Below are 17,890 nucleotides of genomic sequence, written 5' to 3'. Positions count from 1 at the left end.
ATACGGGTGAGCCTGAAGGACATTATACTAAGTGAAATAAGCCACAGGCAGAAAAACAAATATCTCATGATCTTACTTAAATATGGAGTTTAGAAAAGTCAAAGTCACAGAATAAGTAGAAGGTGGTTACCAGAGGATGGAGGTGGGGGAAGTGGGCAGATGTTGGTCAAAGGGGACAAACATAATATGAATAAGTTCTGGAGATTTAATGTAAATTATGATGTCTATGTTTAATATATTGTATACCTGAAATCTGTTAAGAAAATAGATCATAAGTATTCTCACCACACTCACACACACACACACAAAGTAACTATGTGAGGTGATGAATATGTTAATTAGCTTGATTGTGGTAATGATTTTACAATGTATATGTACATTAAGATATCATATTGTACACCTTAAATATATACAATTTTTTATTTGTCAATTATACCTTAATAAAGCTTAAGAAAGAAAATGAAGAGAAAACTAAAAGAACTGAGGGAAAATGCCAGAAATAAAGGAGTCATAGAGAGGGGAGACTCAAATTTTACTTATAAAGTCAACTCAAAACATTGGTTGAATTCTGACTGTACAAGCATAGGCAATACTCTAATAATAGCAGGAAGGCTGAGCAAGCTGAAGAGATATTTCAATAGTTGCCCTTCTAAGCAAAATTTGGTGATCAGATTCCACCAAATTAAAAGATCTTGGTAACCATTTGGGGCTCTCTATTGAAACCCCAGAAAGGCTATGTCTTAGAGATAAGACTACAATTCAGGACAAAGGGATTCACTCCAAAACTAAAGGCAAAACTGAGATAGAATCTCTCCAAAAAAGTGTACAATAAATCTATGAGTTCAAACAATAAACTGCCTATTAGGACAAACAAAACACTCTTCAGAGGAAGATAACAGAATCCAGAATGTTTACATTGTATTATTCACAATGTCCAATAAATAAGCAAAATTCATAGCCATACGAAAAAATCAAGTAAGATAAAACTCAATAGAAATGAACCAAATGTTGGAATTAGAAGAAAAGCTGTTTTAAATAACTATAATAAATGTATTAGAGTCTACAGGAAAAGATGGACATAATGGATGAAGAAATCAGGAATTTCAGGGGAGATTTAGAAACTGCATGAAGAGTATAATGGAAATCCTAAATATGAGAAACACACCTAAAATTTTGGATGGTATTAATAATAGATTGAATACAACAGAAGAAATATCAGTGAATTTGAAAAAAGAACAGTAGAAGTCATGTAAGCTGAAGCACACAGAGAAAACAAAATTGAAATGAAAAGAGAACAGATATTAAATAACTTGGAAGTAAGTAGTAAAATAAATGTGTAATAGATACAGAAGGACTGGAGAGAGGATATGGGGTAGTCAAAACATGAAGAAATATAGCCCACACATTCAATAGTCTCTGCAAACCCCAAGCAGAATAAAAACAAAGAAAACCATATCTAAGCATGTCAAAGCCAAACTGCTGAAACTAAAAGTTAAAAACAAAACCAAGCTTAAAAGTAGCCAGAAGAATAAAATGTATGTTAAATATAAATAAATAACAATAAGAAAATTGATTCACACATTGAAGGATAGAAGTCAACTAATAACATCTTTAAAGTGTTAAAGGAAAAAAAAAAACCCAGCAATTAAGAATTCTATATACAGGAATTTATTTCAAATAAGAAAAATGAAAACAATAGATTCCACACAATTCCTATCAAAATTCCAACAGGTTTTTTTTCTTTTTTTTTTTACAGAAATGGAAAAGCTGATCACCAAATTCATAGAGAATTGCAAGGGGCTCTGAATAGCCAAAATAATCTTGAAAAAAAAAAAGAATAAAGATGCTTCACACTTTCCTATTTCAAAACTTACTACAAAGTTACAGTAATTGAAACAGAATGATACTGGCTAAGGATAGATTTATAGACAAATGAAGTAGAGAGTCCATAAATACATCAATACATCTGTGGTCAATTTGCTTTTGACAAGGGTGCCAGGTCTTTTCAATAGAGACACAATAGCCTCTCCAACAAATGGTGTTGGAACAACTGAGTTACCATATGTAAAAGAATGAAAGTTGAACCCCTGCCTCACACCACATGCAAAAATTAACATGGATCAATGACTAAGTGTAAGAATTAAGACTATAAAACTCTTAGAAGAAAATATAGGAGCAAATCTTCATGAACTTGGATTTGATCATGTATTCTTAGTTACAAAAACAACAACAAAAATAGATAAATTTCACTTAATCAAAATAAAAAACCTTTTGTGTATCAAAGGACATGATCAAGAAAGTGAAAAGACAATCTATAGAATGGGAGAGAATATTTTCACATCATGTATATGATGGGTTTAATATCCAGAATATATAAAATCTCCTACAATGCAACAAAAAAAGACAATCCAATTTTTAAATGGGCAAAAGACCTGAAAAGGCATATCCAAAAAAGTTATATAAGTGGCCAATAAACATATGAAAAGATGTTCAACATTATTAGTCATTAGGGAAATGCAAATGAAAACCATGGTGAGGTAGCACATCACATCTACTAGAATGGTTATAATTTTTTTAAAAAGCATTACTCATAATAGCCAAGAAGTGAAAACAACCCGTGTCTATCAACAGATAAGTGGATAAACAAAGTGTAATTATATACATACAGTGGAATATTGTTCAGCCATAAAAAGGAAGGAAATTCTGATATATGCCTCAACATGGATAAACCTTGAAAACATTATGGTAAGTGAAATAAGCCAGACAAAAAGGGAAAATATTGCATGATTCTACTTGTATGAAACATCTATAATAGGCAAATTCATAGGGACAGAAAGTAGATTAGAGGTTACCTGGGGCTAGAAGAGTAGAAGTTATTGAATGATTATTGGCTACAGAGTTTTTGGGAATGATGAAAAAGTTTTAGAAATAGATGGTGGTGATAGTTTTGCATTAGGAATGCAATTAACACCATTGAACTATATACTTAAGATGGTTAAAATAAGTTTTATGTTACATATATTTTATCATGATAAAAAATTTTAAATAATATAAAAAAGAAAGCACATAAAGACATTTTAGATAATGAAAAACAGATTAAAAATGTTGTCAGCACCTCTGCCTTGCAAGAAATGTCAAAGGAAGCTTTTCATCCTGAAAGGAAACTGTATAAAATGGAAACCTTGATTGAAAGGAAGGAAGGGAAAGAACAGGAAATTGTAAATATGTGGGTATATATAAAGGTCTATCTTTCTCTTCTTATCTTCTTTAAAAGTAAATTGACTAAAGCAAAAACAATAATGTATTTTGGGTTTAAAACATATTTTGGGTTTTAAACATACAATGTAAAATGTATGATAGTAATAGCACAAGTGACAGGAAGGGATATAAGTGAAATTGTGCTGTTATAAGGGTCTTACATTATATATCTAATAGTATATTAATTCTAGATAGATTGTAACAAGTTAAGTATGCATATTATAATCCCTAGAGAAAGCACTAAATATAATAATATAAAGAGGTAGTTAAAAAACATAAATAGAATAGAGAGAATGAAATTCTAAACAATAATCAACTGAAGGGAAGATAAGAGAAAAAAAAACCCCACAAAACAAAGCAAATAGAAAACAAAGAGTGATATGATAGATTTAAACCCAATCATATCAATAATTACATCAACTATAAATGAACTAATATAATTAAAAAGCAGAGATTGAAGACTACATAGAGAAGCAAGACCTAGTTATACACAGTTTAGAAGGGATGCACTTTGAATATAAAGACACAGTTTGAAAATAAAAGGGCAGAAAAACATGTAATAAAAACTTTAAGTATAATATAGTCATACCAGTCTGCTATTAACTTCAAAGAAAGGAGTCTTCAAGACAGGAAAAATCATCAGGGATGAACTTATTTGGTGATAAAAAGTTCAATTCATCAAGATGATCTAATGATCCCAAATGCTTATGTTCCTAATAACAGTTTCAAAATACATGAAGCAAAAATTGCCAGAGCTAAATGGAGAAACAGATAAGTAGATTTGTTTCTAGACGTTGCTAGATTTGATTTGCTAAACATTTTTTCTGTCTATGGACACATGGATTGGAAGACTCAATATTGTTAAGATGTTAGTGCCCCGCCCCCCAAATTGATATATAGATACAAGGCAATCCCATTTAAATTCTAAGCAGTCTTTTTTGTTTTTTGTAGAGACTGATATGCTAAATTTTAAATTTATGTGAGAATTTAAAGGACATAGAATATAATCTTTAAAAAGATGAATAAAATTGCAGCTCTTACACAAATTGACTTCAAAACTTATGAACTCATTAGAAAGCTAAAATAATCAAAGTAGTAAGGTATTGACAAAAGTAGAGAGAAATAGACTGATAGAACTGTATAGTGAGACTAAAAATAAACATAAACATTTAAAAAATTTTTTATTGGTGTATAGTTGTTTTACAATGTTGTGTTAGTTTCTATTGTACAGCAAAGTGAAGTAGCATTTCTTGTGCTATACAGTAGATTCTTATTAGTTATCTATTAGTATACATATTAGTGTAAATATATCAATAATATATCAGTTGATTGTACACAATCAATCTGTATCTCTATTTCTGCCTTGCAAACTGGTTCATCTTACCATTTTTCTAGATTTCACATATATGCTTTAATATACAATATTTGTTTTTCTCTTTCTGACTTCACTTTGTATGACAGACAGTCTCTACGTCCATCCACATCTCTACAAATGACCTAATTTTGTTCCTTTTTATGGCTGAGTAATACTCCATTGAATACATGTACCACATCTTCTTTATCTATTTGTCTGTCAATGCACATTTAGGTTGCTTCCATGACCTGGCTATTCACATGTACATTTTTTAAAGTTAAATTATTTTTGACAAAGCATCAAGATAACTCAATGGAAAAAGGAAAGTCTTTCAACAAATGCTGCTGTAACACAAGATATTGGTGTGGAAAAAAAATGAATCTCAATTGTCACATCATGTGATACATAAGTATTAATTTGAAATGGATGAAGGGACTAAACTAAAAAACAAAAACTATACAGCTTCTAGGGAAAATGTTAGGAAAACATCATGATTTTCTAGTACATAGAGGTTCCCTAGAACTCCAAAAGCACTAACCATAATGTAAAATTTATGTAGTGTAATTTGTAAATATTGTGAACTTCTCAATGAAACACTGATAGTAAAACAAAAATAAGTCACAGACTAGGAGAAAATATTTGCAATATGTATATCTAACAAAGGACTTGTTTCTGGGTCATATAAAGAACTCACACACTACATCATCATCATCATCACTACCACAACCATCATCATCCAAACAAGCTAGTTTTGAAAATGGACAGAAGACTTGGGGAAAAAAAAGTTCATAAAAGAGAGTATATATGAACAGTCCCAGACATATAAAAGCTTCTTGATGTCACTAGTCTTCACAGCACTACAAATCAAAACCACTATGATATGCCACTGCCTATCTACCAGGCTGGTTAAAATTTAAAAGACCAACAATACTAAGTGTTGACAAGGATGTGGAGCAAGAGGAGCTCTCCTAGTTCAGTGGTGGCTGCGTGAAATGGTATGACCACTTTAGAAATATTTTGACAGTTTCTTATAAAGTTAAATGTACACCAATCCTATGACTCAGCAATTTCACTCAGTTTTTTAACCCAAGAGAAATGAAAACACACTTGGTAGTGCTGAAGGACATTTTCAAAAGCAAACTTCTAAAAGGTTAGAGCATGCTTCCCATCTCCACTTCCTAATCTCTCATTTACTCCTCCAGTACTGTTATCAAGCATCATTCTCTTGACTCCCCTGAAATCACTTTGGCATCTCAAGTGCTTGCAACTTCAGTCATTAAATAGGCTACCTTGGTTTGAGATCAGCTGGAGTGAATAGAGTTTAATGGGGTTGGTTATTCTCAACCTGCTCTGTCATATCCTGGATTAGGTAGCTACATTATGGTGTATCTTTTTGTTGATCATGTTGGCTCTGTACACAGCTAGCCCTTTGTAATTTAATTAGGCAATGGGACCTTAGATTCCTCCTCTAGGCTGTCTTATATCCCCTACTCCTGATCCACCATCTGCTAGTTAAGGCCATCATTTCTTCCTTTATATTTTTACAAGAAGTCTTACCTAATGACTCTTCCTCCTCTCTCATAATATGCATCTACTCTTCATGATGCTGAGTGAGTAAGGTTCCTAAAGCACATCGCAGTTCAACTAATTTTGGGTTTCCTTTTACCTGCAGAATAGCATCCATACTCTTAGGGTTGACATTCAAGGCACACCACGATCTGGGCCTGATTTAGCATGTCCTGTTCATTTTAAATACTTGATTCCAATTCAGCTGGTCAGAGCAAAGTTGCAAATAAAAGCCCCTCATATTTACTGAGTGTTTACTCTCTACCATTCACAGATCATCCGTAGCATGGCAGTCACAAGATTTAACCTAAAGTAATCCTTGTCCTAACTTGACTCTTGCTTTGTCATTCTGTCATTTCACCTTAACCACCAGCTCCATTACGTTACTTCCCTCATCCATTTCAATCCCTCTGATTATGGCATCCTGATTTTTTGGCTTCTCTAGTTGCCTCTGCCATCATTTCCTTTGAGTTCTGTCTTCTCATCACTATGACATTTTCCAGCTTTCCTGTTTGTTAACTAACCCTTTGGCTCGTCCTCTGAATGCCCTCCTTAGCATTAGCACTACAGGAAGACTTGTTGGCACTGACTCCAGCAACCTGGGCTCTATTCCGTTCTTTGGCTTTGTTATCAGAGGGGTGGACCCTGGGCATTCCGAAGCTAGCCTTCCTGGTTCATTATAAAATCATGCTGCAGATTTCCTAGAATCTCAGGTTTTAAAGGAATCCTAACGCCTAACAGGACTTCAGATATTTGATAGCAGAGTCCATATCCTTCAGTCTCCTGTTTCTAATCTAAATATCCCAGTTTCTTTAGTCACTGTCTCCAGCTTGACTGATTTCCTCGAAATTAGCTTCATTTTTATTACTGCCCCTTTTATAATGAATAGTGGAAAGAATTTTTTTTTAATATCCCAATTATGTTCTGACCAGTTTGGGCTCGAATAGGGCTTTATATTATTTACTAACTTTTCCTAACTTTTCCCATGACGATGGTTGGGGTCTTTTTAAATCCTTGTTCTGGAATCAGTATACTAGTTACTTCCTGCTTCATCTTCAGCCTCATCTCAGATCTGAATCATGAAGCTGGGGGCAGAGTGCCATGCTTCTTCCCACAAGGGGAGCAACTTTTACTAATTTCTCTGCAGCAAAGTACAGATATACAACATATTGCCGTGGGTACCTCTGGATACGTCATGAGTGTTGGAGAGTTCTGTACAATTCTCTTCTGCTCATTGTAGCTCCCACTCATCTCCCACTCACTGAAACCATCTGAATGCCAGTGAGGGAGATATTATCAGATGGAAAACCTTGAATCCATGTTGATTTACTTTTTTAGCATTAGTAACAAATCCCTTTTCACACACAACTGATTGAAACACATCCATGTGTCTATCACAGATGAGATTCCTTCACATATGAGACTTCCTTTAGGTACTGATCTATTCACACCGCACACATTGTGTAGTCATTTAACCAGTTATTCTAACTATTCCACATCCTCCTCAAACAATTAAAAAAACTTTATCAAACCCTTGCCAAAATTCTGATTTCATCATATCCATTGCATTCCTCTTATTTAGAGGCTTCATGAAAAATGAAAACTAATTTAGTTTGGCATAACTTTCTTTCCCCTTTCAAATTCTTGATTATTACTGCTCCATTTTTATTTTAAAAGCTTCAGAATCTTAGAAGGTTCATGTCAAGCTCTCCTTTCTATGCTGATTGGCAATCTACCTCCATTCATCAGGATTAGTCAAGAATTAGTGGATTGAACCTGGTGTACCCCCCAAAAAAAAAAAAAAAATTAGTGGATTTTTTTTTCTTGATAACTGGGATGTGATTCTCTTCTCTGATAGAATCATTCCCCGTTCCCAGAACACACCCTCCCTTTTCTCTCCTCCACTCCCCCCACTCCCCCGCCTGCTTTCCTGGCCTTTGCTTAGGATCTGAAATATCCTGTTCTGTCCTGTTACGTAACTGTGCCTGTATGTCTTGGCTCCTTAGCTACAACCAGAGTTCTCAGAAAGTGGGAGACCTTTATTATACTTCATAGTATCTAGCGAGGAGCAAAGAACCTAACAGTTCAGTAAAGACACGCTTTCTGAATGGATGGATGAGGACACATTGATTATTTTAAGCTTTTTTCCACCATGAATATTCCTGCAACAAATATTCCAGCATATATGCCTTCTTGTAAACAGATGCTTTTATATCTATAGTAGAGAGTCCCAAGAGCAAAGTTATTTGTATTAAAAAAATTAGATGCTGCTAGATTCCTTTTCCGAAAGATTTTATATGTATTTCTCCCAGCCATGTATGGGAGTACTGCTTTTCTCACATCTCTTTTAGAAATAAGCCTTTTGTGTCTGATTTTAATCTTTGATGAGCTCATTTAACACACTTGTAATATCCTTACTATTAAGGTTGCACATATTTTCATATGTTTTTTGATCTTTTTGATTTTCACTTCTGTGAATTTGTTCTTCATGTGAATTTTCATATACTTTGTCCATTTTCCTGTTTGGTTGCTTGCCTCTTCTATCAGTTTATAAATGTTTGTGTATTATTGATATTTATTCTCTGCTCAAGCTTAGCATTGCAAAAACTCTTTCCAAATAAATTGTCGTACAACATTGGTGGTGTATAGTGGTAAGCATAGCTGCTTCCAAATAAATTGTCTTTGACTGAGCTTATTGTATACTTTTCAATATTTTATGTCTTCTAATAAGATTTTATAGTTTTCTTTATAAACTATATTGACAAATTTGTATCTAATTATTTTGTAGTGTTTGTCAATATTGAGAAAATTTTTTCTCATTTCTACTTCTAGGCTCTTATTATTAAAATAAAGTTGTTGATATTTGAATATTTATCTTGTATCCAACTATTTTACCATTACTGCTCAGTATTATTGCAGTCGTTATTCAAATTCATTGGATGTTCTAGGGTTTCAATCATATCATCAGCAAAAGCAGATAACTTGACCTCATCTTTCTGAAACCAGTTATTTCATGCTCTTGTTTTGCATAATCTAGAACTTCTAAGACAACATTTACTAATAATGGTGACAAGAACAAAAATTTGGAATTTCTTGGAAATTAAGACTTATGCTTCTAGATAATTTTTGGATCAAACATGAAAAGATAACCAACCTATCTAGAGATGAGTGAAAAAGAGACATTCTACCAAAACCTGTAGAACACAGCAGACACTGTAGTCAGAGGGAAACATATATATATTCTTAAATGATTTCATTGTTAAAGAAAGAAAATATAAAAAAAATCAAAGAGGAGAAAAGAACTTAATATCCATTTTAAGAATTTAGGAAAGAAAAAGAAACTAAGATGGAATTAATTTTAAAATTTTAAAATAATGACTCTGTCCCTCCTGTCTTCCTCCTATAAGGACCTTTCTGATTATATTGGACTCACTTCAGAAATCCAGGATAATCTCCCCATCTTGAGATCCTTAATCCTACCTGCAAAATGCCTTTTTACCATTTAAAGTACCATATTCATAGGTTCCAGAGATTAGGACATGAATGCTTTTTTTTGGGGGGGGGGGGCATTATTTGGCCTACCACAAAAATTGGGGCTAAGCTTCTCTTTTCCAAAATGATCAGTTTCAGCTAAACACACGTTAACTAGATTTTCTTTACTATCTGTATCTTATTGCCTTTTTGTTTGTTTGGTGCAATAGCACCAATTTTGGGTCAGACTGGGTCTTTTGGGGCATGTTTAATTCTTTTTAAAGCACACTAGTACAGAACACTATAAAGCACTCATTTGCCTTTTAAAATTATTCCCTTTTTTTCCCCATTTTCCTTCTTGCTGACTTTTAAGCTCTTTCTTTCAAAGTTTCCAGATTCAAGAAGTACAGTATATGTAACAATCAAACATGTGCTGTACTTTAGGTCCAAAGCAATTTCCTCAAGAATTTGTTCCTGACGGCAGATGGCCATTTAAACATAGTAACCCATATGTTTCTTTTGAATTCAACAGAAGGAGATAAGTGTCCAGTGAACAATCCTGGATATTTAGCATAAGTAATCTGGGATTCTTATGCTCTTCAGAAAACACACAACAAAAACTTATCTGAACAATATTACCAGCCTTTCTTCCTTCCCAAAACAAACTGAGGACCTGAGATAAATTTCTTTTTTAAGATTACTAGCCATCTGTCCTGCAAAGTTGTCTAAGCCTGTAGAAGTCTATTTCATACATATGAACTAAAGGAAACAATGCCAGTTCTGGAATCAGACAAACCATAGTCAACCAAAGCTTCATTGATTACTGAACTTAGGAAAATTACTTAAGTATTCTAGTTTAGTTTTTCTATTGGTCAGATAACAGTACTTAGCTGGATTAATGTGAGTATCAAATAATTCATGCGAAGCACTTAATCCAGGATAGGCATGCAGTAAATTCTTGATAAATATTACTTATCAGTTCTCTTTTACAAGGTCTCATTAAAAATGTGCCAGACACATCAAGCAGGGGTTTGTTCCCCAGCTTTGATCAGCCTGAACAACAGAGAAACCTTAACCCTGGAAGCAAAAGGACCACTGCCGAGAGAAAACTATCAAGGTCCCCATTCCTCTATGCATGTCATTAATGTCGACCTCATTTATTGACTAAAAAGAAACAAGCTGGTTTATGCTATCATAATCCTAAGATCCTGAGGATATATGTCTTCAAAAGGAAATAGGAAAAAGAAAGATCTAGTCCTCTAGAATTTCTCTGTTACTATTAGTCATGTCTCTCCTTTCTCTTCCTGATAAAACTATAAAAACTCTTTTAAAAAGACTTCTTAACTTTCTTGCCTTTGTTCAGACAGTTTGAAAAATTAGGACTAGTGTTATTCAGATAAAACCTAGAGGAGTCCATGTCCCCTTTGCATGGCAGAATGAAGGGCCCAAAAGCAGACTTTGTTAGCAAGGGTGAAACTGGAAGGGACGTAAAGTAGAGTATTTTTTTTATATCAAAGATGTAGACAAAATTGCAGAGCTACTTGGTTTAAAATTTCTGAGGAAATAAAACGAATTAGTAAATTCAGTTGCTCAAACACAGTAATTTAAAATAATAAAGTCGCAGTTTTTCTCCTTTCCCAGGATTTCCTTAAATCCTTCTTTATCTATTTAAGTATTATCAGATTCCCACAGTAGTAGATTATGCAAGACTGGAAAACAGTGAACAAATGATTCTTGAGACATAAAGTCAAAATTTGCATGAGGCACCTGTGGTCGGCTGGATAGCTGGTCAAATCGCGGTACCCTGAGGTTTAAACCTCAATATGTCACTTCAGTGTGTCAAGCAGTTCTGGCTGGGTCCTTCTCCAAGCCCTGTCAGAGTGTGGCGTGATGGTGTGCAGGCTCTTCATGTCACCTTCCCTCCCTCCAAGGCTTTATTTAGAAATTCCAGAGGTGGTTTAGTGGTGAAAGGTTGTTCAAGTACTTTCCTCTCCTTTTCATTCCCTTCAGAGCAAACACTCAGATACTCAGAGAACCAAAGCAGCTGTCTCACTCCATGTCTGGATTGCAGAGCCCTTAATATTTATAGGTCTTTGAGAATTCCAAGTCTCAAGTTCAGATAGGATGCTGGTTTCACTTGGTTGCTGTTTGAAGACTTACTTGCTATGGTTAGCACACTAGAAATTAACTTCCTTGACTATAACTGTAATACATTCTAATTTGGAAAGTGGATATGGTATAAATAAAGTAAAAATACCCATAATACCACTGTCAGCATAACACTCTGATCTCCTTTCCTCTCTCTATGTGTATATGCGTATAGACACACAATATTCCGATTTTTATGATGCTTTCATATTTTACATACAATTCTTATTCTGTTTTTATTAATCTATTATTTTTTAATCTATTATTTTATTATTTCTTTACTGGAACATAGGCATTTTCCCATGCCAATAAAGAGTTTTTGAAAATGTTATCTTAGTAGCTAAATAATATTCTGTTTTATCCACATATAAAAAAATGGTTCTCCCATTTCTTACTACTGTGGCAGCCCCGGAACTATATAATGGAAAGGAAATTACCCCTAAAGGCAGAAAGCTGGGAGGAGAGCCTCTGAGAATAGTCAGGGGACAAAGGGATAGACAGAAAACATCAGATGCACATGAGGTGCCAACCTCCTGCAGCGTTGCCCTGATGCTGTTGGTTCCTTTCAATGGCTCTTCCTCCTGAACAAAGCCGAAATTTCCAAGGCAGCATTTAAGGCCTCCCACAATTTGTTGCAGCTTACTTTTTCAACTTCAGTTCTTACTGTACTTTTCTACATTTTCCGATGTGTCTGCCAAATGGGCTGGTTTCCTGTTATTTACGTGGAAGTCAGAGGCCTCTGCTCCCTCATACCTGTGCTCACACTTTCGCCTCCACTTGGAGTATCTCTGCCCTTCCTTATAGTGACTTCTACATCTTATCCATTGATTCACAGTGCGGCTTGAATAGTACCTCCTTCATGCAGCTATGTCTGAGTCCTTCTATCTCCCCTGGCCAGGGTCAGTGTTGTTCTCCTCTCGGCTTTATCTTTACGCATCAATTTTCACTTGAATTATGGCTATCTGTGCACATGTCTTATTACTCCTTTTAGATTATGCATCAAAATTTTTGGACATTTCAAGTCACAGTGTCCTTTTGAGCATTATAATTTTTACTGGCACACACTAAGGAATTAATAGCATCCACCATTATACTACTCACTTATCACATTGTGTCCTTATTTGAGTAAAACTCCCCTGACTCATCTTTCTTATACTCACCAGTGAAGTGTTTCCTGGTGCTAGCTCATCTCCAGAGATGATCCCCAATATTTCTTCTTCACTCTGTAGATACGTGTTCCCACACACATCAAGACGTGGCGCTACCTCCCACCCTCAACCTTCAGAATCTGGGCTGGCCTTGTGAATTGGCTTCGACAAAGAGAATGCAGTGGAAATAATGGTCTGGGACATCCAAACCCAGGACATGTTGTGAGAAACCCATTCGACAAAGCAAAGAGCCAAGGTTGTCTTTGATAGCCACAGCTGAGCTCCCGGCTGACAGCCAACAGTAACTGCCAGCCGTGTGGGTGAATCACGTTGACCATTCCAGCCTACTCAAGCCCCAGCAGACCCAGACTCATGAAGAAGAGGAACACAAACCCAGGCAGCCAACCCTAGTCAGCCCAAGAATCATTCAACGTAAGAAAACGGTTGCCATTTTAAGCCACAGAATTTTGGGGTGGTGTGTTACACAACATATAAACCTAGCACTGATATACAAATTAAACCATGTGACTTGCTGATATTGGACAAGTTTTGACTGGCAACCTCATATAGTTCAACCTAATATGCGGAATGCCTTGATATTATTCTATTCCTCTTAGCTCTTATTCTAAGCAAGTTACAACCCTCTTGTCTCAGAACCCACTTAGCAAAGAGAAGTTGAAAGTTATCACCATAACAGTGAACAATAATAACAGTAAATAAAATAAGCAAATATTATGTATTGACCAAAATTGAGCAATCAAACAGAGAAGTGTGTGTTGTATATACTGGTGTTCCCTATACAACTAAGGAAGAAAATCCCCAAGTTCAGCTTTTCCAAACTTCAGTTCTTTATATATCACCTTCATGATTTAGGGCATGTCTTCATACTCGCTATAACATTATCTACATTGTTTTACTCAGAAAAGTCATTTTAATGAAACATTATATCCCTCCCATAAATGGACCTATTTAAAGAGACTCAAAGTGATAGAATGTTACTGGCCCTCTTTGAAGCTTACCAGTTGAGACAGACACTTTTACACACCCACAGTCTCTGATTAGATTATCAGACACACAAGTAGCACAACATGTATCATAAAACACAAGAGATCAGAGTTCCTTCTTAGCAACATTGTGAAAAAAACAAGGCTTTCCTTCAGCTCCAATTTCTCTTTTTCAGTGTACTTATCACTCTCCAAACCACAGCCTGAGGCATTCATTTCTTCCTAGTGCCCCAAATATCGCTGATCTTCACAATGACATTTGATCTAGAACCCTCCTCAGTGGACAGCACTTCAGCTCCAGAGAATTCTTATCTTCTTTTCCAACCACATTCATCCTGTTCACCAACTCCATGGGTCTTGTTCTCCAATAGAGAGAGTTAATATAAAGAATTCATCTAGATTACTTTGTTCATGTTTATGCTTTCAGTGTACCACATATATACCAAATATTTTGAGTTTTGATTTACATCTTTGTAAACTGGCCTTTCCATAAAATATTTGAGACAACTTATGAAAAGCATTTAATTAAATAATAAAATACGAATGTAAGGAAAAGGCACAAGAGCCAGAAGAAAATGTAAACTGGTTTAGATGTAACCAAGGGGAAAAGAGCATTCAAACAAACAAAATAGTCCATAAAATATCACACAGATGCTGCAGTTAAGATACAAATTTGACAAAGAATCTCTTGGTTGATCAATGAATAAAGAAAAACAGGTCTTTTCTATTAATCTCCTTCCTCATGATTTAGAAAAAAACTAATTTCTTCAGGTAAATGTTGTTTCCTGCATTGTATTCTAAAATTAATCTCTCATATGGATGCTTATAATGTGGAGTAGAGAAATGTAAAATACAAAATATAAAAGTATTCCTACAACAAATAGAGATGTAATTTCTAGAGAGTGTTTCTAGCAGTAGTCCTTGATTAAAAGTGAGTTCACAGACTTTCCTGGTGGCACAGTGGTTAAGAATTCTTCTGCCAATGCAGGGGACACGGGTTCAAGCCCTGGTCCAGGAAGATCCCACATGCCATGGGGCAACTAAGCCCGTGCACCACAACTACTGATCCTGTGCTCTAGAGCCCACAAGCCACAACTACTGAGCCCATGCACCACAACTACTGAAGCCCACGTGCCTAGAGCCTGTACTCCACAACAAGAGAAGCCACCACACTGAGAAGCCTGCACACCACAATGTAGAGTAGCCCCCACTAGCCACAACTAGAGAAAGCCCACACACAGCAATGAAAACCCAATGCAGCCAAAAATAAATAAATAATCTTAAAAAAAAAAAAAGTGAGTTCAGACTTCTACTTCTTGCCAAGATAAGGGGTTGTACTTACTATTACAACTGAAACAATGACAAAACCAGAGAATATATATGAAACAATGGTTTTCATTTATTGCATAGGAGATTGCAAAGGATAGTGATATCTGCAAGAGTGGAAGCAAATAATCAAAGTCTTCTCTTTGCCCAGATTTACTGCCTGGAGAGAGTTTCCAGGCTATAACTCCAGGAGAAAGAGAACCTAGACAGAGTGACTTCCTGAAACTGAGAATGCTTTAGAAGTTGAAAGAGGCTAGGGTTGGTAAAGTGTGCAGCACAGAGTTCCAGAGAGGAGAGAGCTACACAGAGAGAGCTCTGGAAATCTTCAGAAAATCTTCAAGTCTTTCTCAGGCTGGGCTATTACAGTCTCCTATGTAAGAAAACTACCCACATCTGCAGGAAAGAACCACCTAATAAGAACAAGGGAAACAATGCTTGGGGTTCCACAGGACAAAGAATAGTTAGTGCTCCCTCCAACAAGAAAAACTTATAAATCATGGCATAGCAGGTAGAATACTCAAAAGAGTATTGATTCAGTAATAAAAGAACATTAGCCCTAGATTAAAGGTTGCTCCAGTCCCACACAACAATACTTAAAAACAAACAAAGAAACATACCTCAGAAGGGTCAACAGTTCTCCAAATAACTTAGCTATGACCTAGAAGAAAAGCTCAGGAATATTTATAAGAATACAAATACATCCAGCACCAAGCAAGATAAAATCTGCAAGGTCTTGCATCTGATAAAAACACTTAAGACTCACAAAAAAGCAGGAATATATGACTAACATTAAGGAAATGAGTCCATCAATAGAAACAGACACAGAAATGATGCGTATGATAGAATTAGCAACAAGAATATTAAAAGTTATTATAATGATATCCAATACACTCAAGAAGATGAAAGAAACTTGAGCATGGCAAGTGAAGATGCAGTAGAACTACTAGCCATGAAAACTACAATGTCTGGGATTTAAACACACACATACAACCCAGATGTGGTTAATAGCAGATTAAACTACCTAGAAGAAAAGATTAGTAAACATGAAAAAATAGCAATTGAAACTATTCAAAATAAAACACAAATAGGAAAAAGACTAGAACAAATAAGCAGAACATCAGTGAGCTATGGGACAAGGCCAAGCACCCTTATGTATTTGTATCAGAGTTTTCGAAACAGAAGGGGTAGGTGGTACAGAAAAAAATTTTTTTGACGAAATAATGGTTGAAATTTTCCCCAATTTAATGCAAACTATAAAGTCACAGATCTAAGAATCTATCAAATACAAAAAAAATCATAAAGATAACTATAGGAAGGCACATCATAATCAAATTTCCTAAAGCCTGTGTTAAAAATATCCTAGAAACAAACAGAGCTAAAAAAAGATGTTACATTAAAAGAACAAAGATAAGCAGATTTAGAAGACAGAAAAACACTTCTAAAGAACAAAAACAAGAAAACCCCTGCCAACCTAAAATTCTATACCAATACAATTCTCTGATAACTTATTTGACGAACTTTCACGTTGGAGGAAATTACTGTCCTGAAAACTCATGTGAGGCAACAGAATGATACCAGACTGTTTCTGAGTACATTGCAATTTAATGGAGCATAATTAGTGTATGTTTAGAAAATAGCATAACCATCTGAATGTATAAATTTGTTAATGAAATTATTAATTTAAAAACACTGTCTTTCAAAATGAAACTCAGAAAAAAAAAAAAAAAAACCCAGACTTTCTCAGCAAATAATTCATCACCAGCAAACATGTATGTACTATGAGAAATGTTAAAGGAAGTTGTTAAAGAAGGGAAATAATGGCAGAGGAAAATCTGAATCTACAGAAAAGAATGATGAGTGCTGGAAATGGTGAATATGCGGCCAAATACAAAAAAATTTCTTAATTTTCAAATATCTTTAAAAGATCATTGGACTACCTTGGTGGCACAATGGTTAAGAATCTGCCTGCCAATGTAGGGGACATGGGTTCAAATCCTTGTCCAGGAAGGTTCCACGGGCCGTGCAGCAACTAAGCCCATGTGCCACAACTACTGAGTCTGCGCACTAGAGCCCACGAGCCACAACCACTGAGCCCGCATGCCACAACTACTGAAGCCCATGGGCTTAGAGCCTGTGCTCTACAACAAGAGAAGCCACCGCAATGAGAAGCCCATGCACTGCAATGAAGAGTAGCCCCCGCTTGCCGCAACTAGAGAAAGCCTGCGTGCAGCAGCAAAGAACCAACACGGCCAATAAATAAATAAATAAATAAAATTAATTTTAAAAAGATCATTGACTGTTTAAAGTAAAAAAAAACAAACACAACATATTGTGGGGTTTATTACACCTGTAGAATAAAAGTATCAGCACTGGGGCTGGAAAGAGGAGATATAAAATATACTATTATAAAGTTCTCATATGTGAAGCGGTGAAATAGTAAACTGTGATAAGTTAAAGACATGTACTATGAACCTTAAAGCAACTACTAAAAACAAAAAGAGTAATAACTAGTAAGCCAATAAAAAGGATAAAATGTAATTGCTAAAAATATAATAATCAATCCAAAAGAAGCCAGAAGGAAAGGAAAGATGGAGTAGAGAACAGATGAAATTATT

Source organism: Hippopotamus amphibius, chromosome 1, assembly GCF_030028045.1.
Source record: "Hippopotamus amphibius kiboko isolate mHipAmp2 chromosome 1, mHipAmp2.hap2, whole genome shotgun sequence".
In the NCBI taxonomy this organism is placed as follows: Eukaryota; Metazoa; Chordata; class Mammalia; order Artiodactyla; family Hippopotamidae; genus Hippopotamus; species Hippopotamus amphibius.
Note: the sequence above shows the minus strand (reverse complement) of the source record.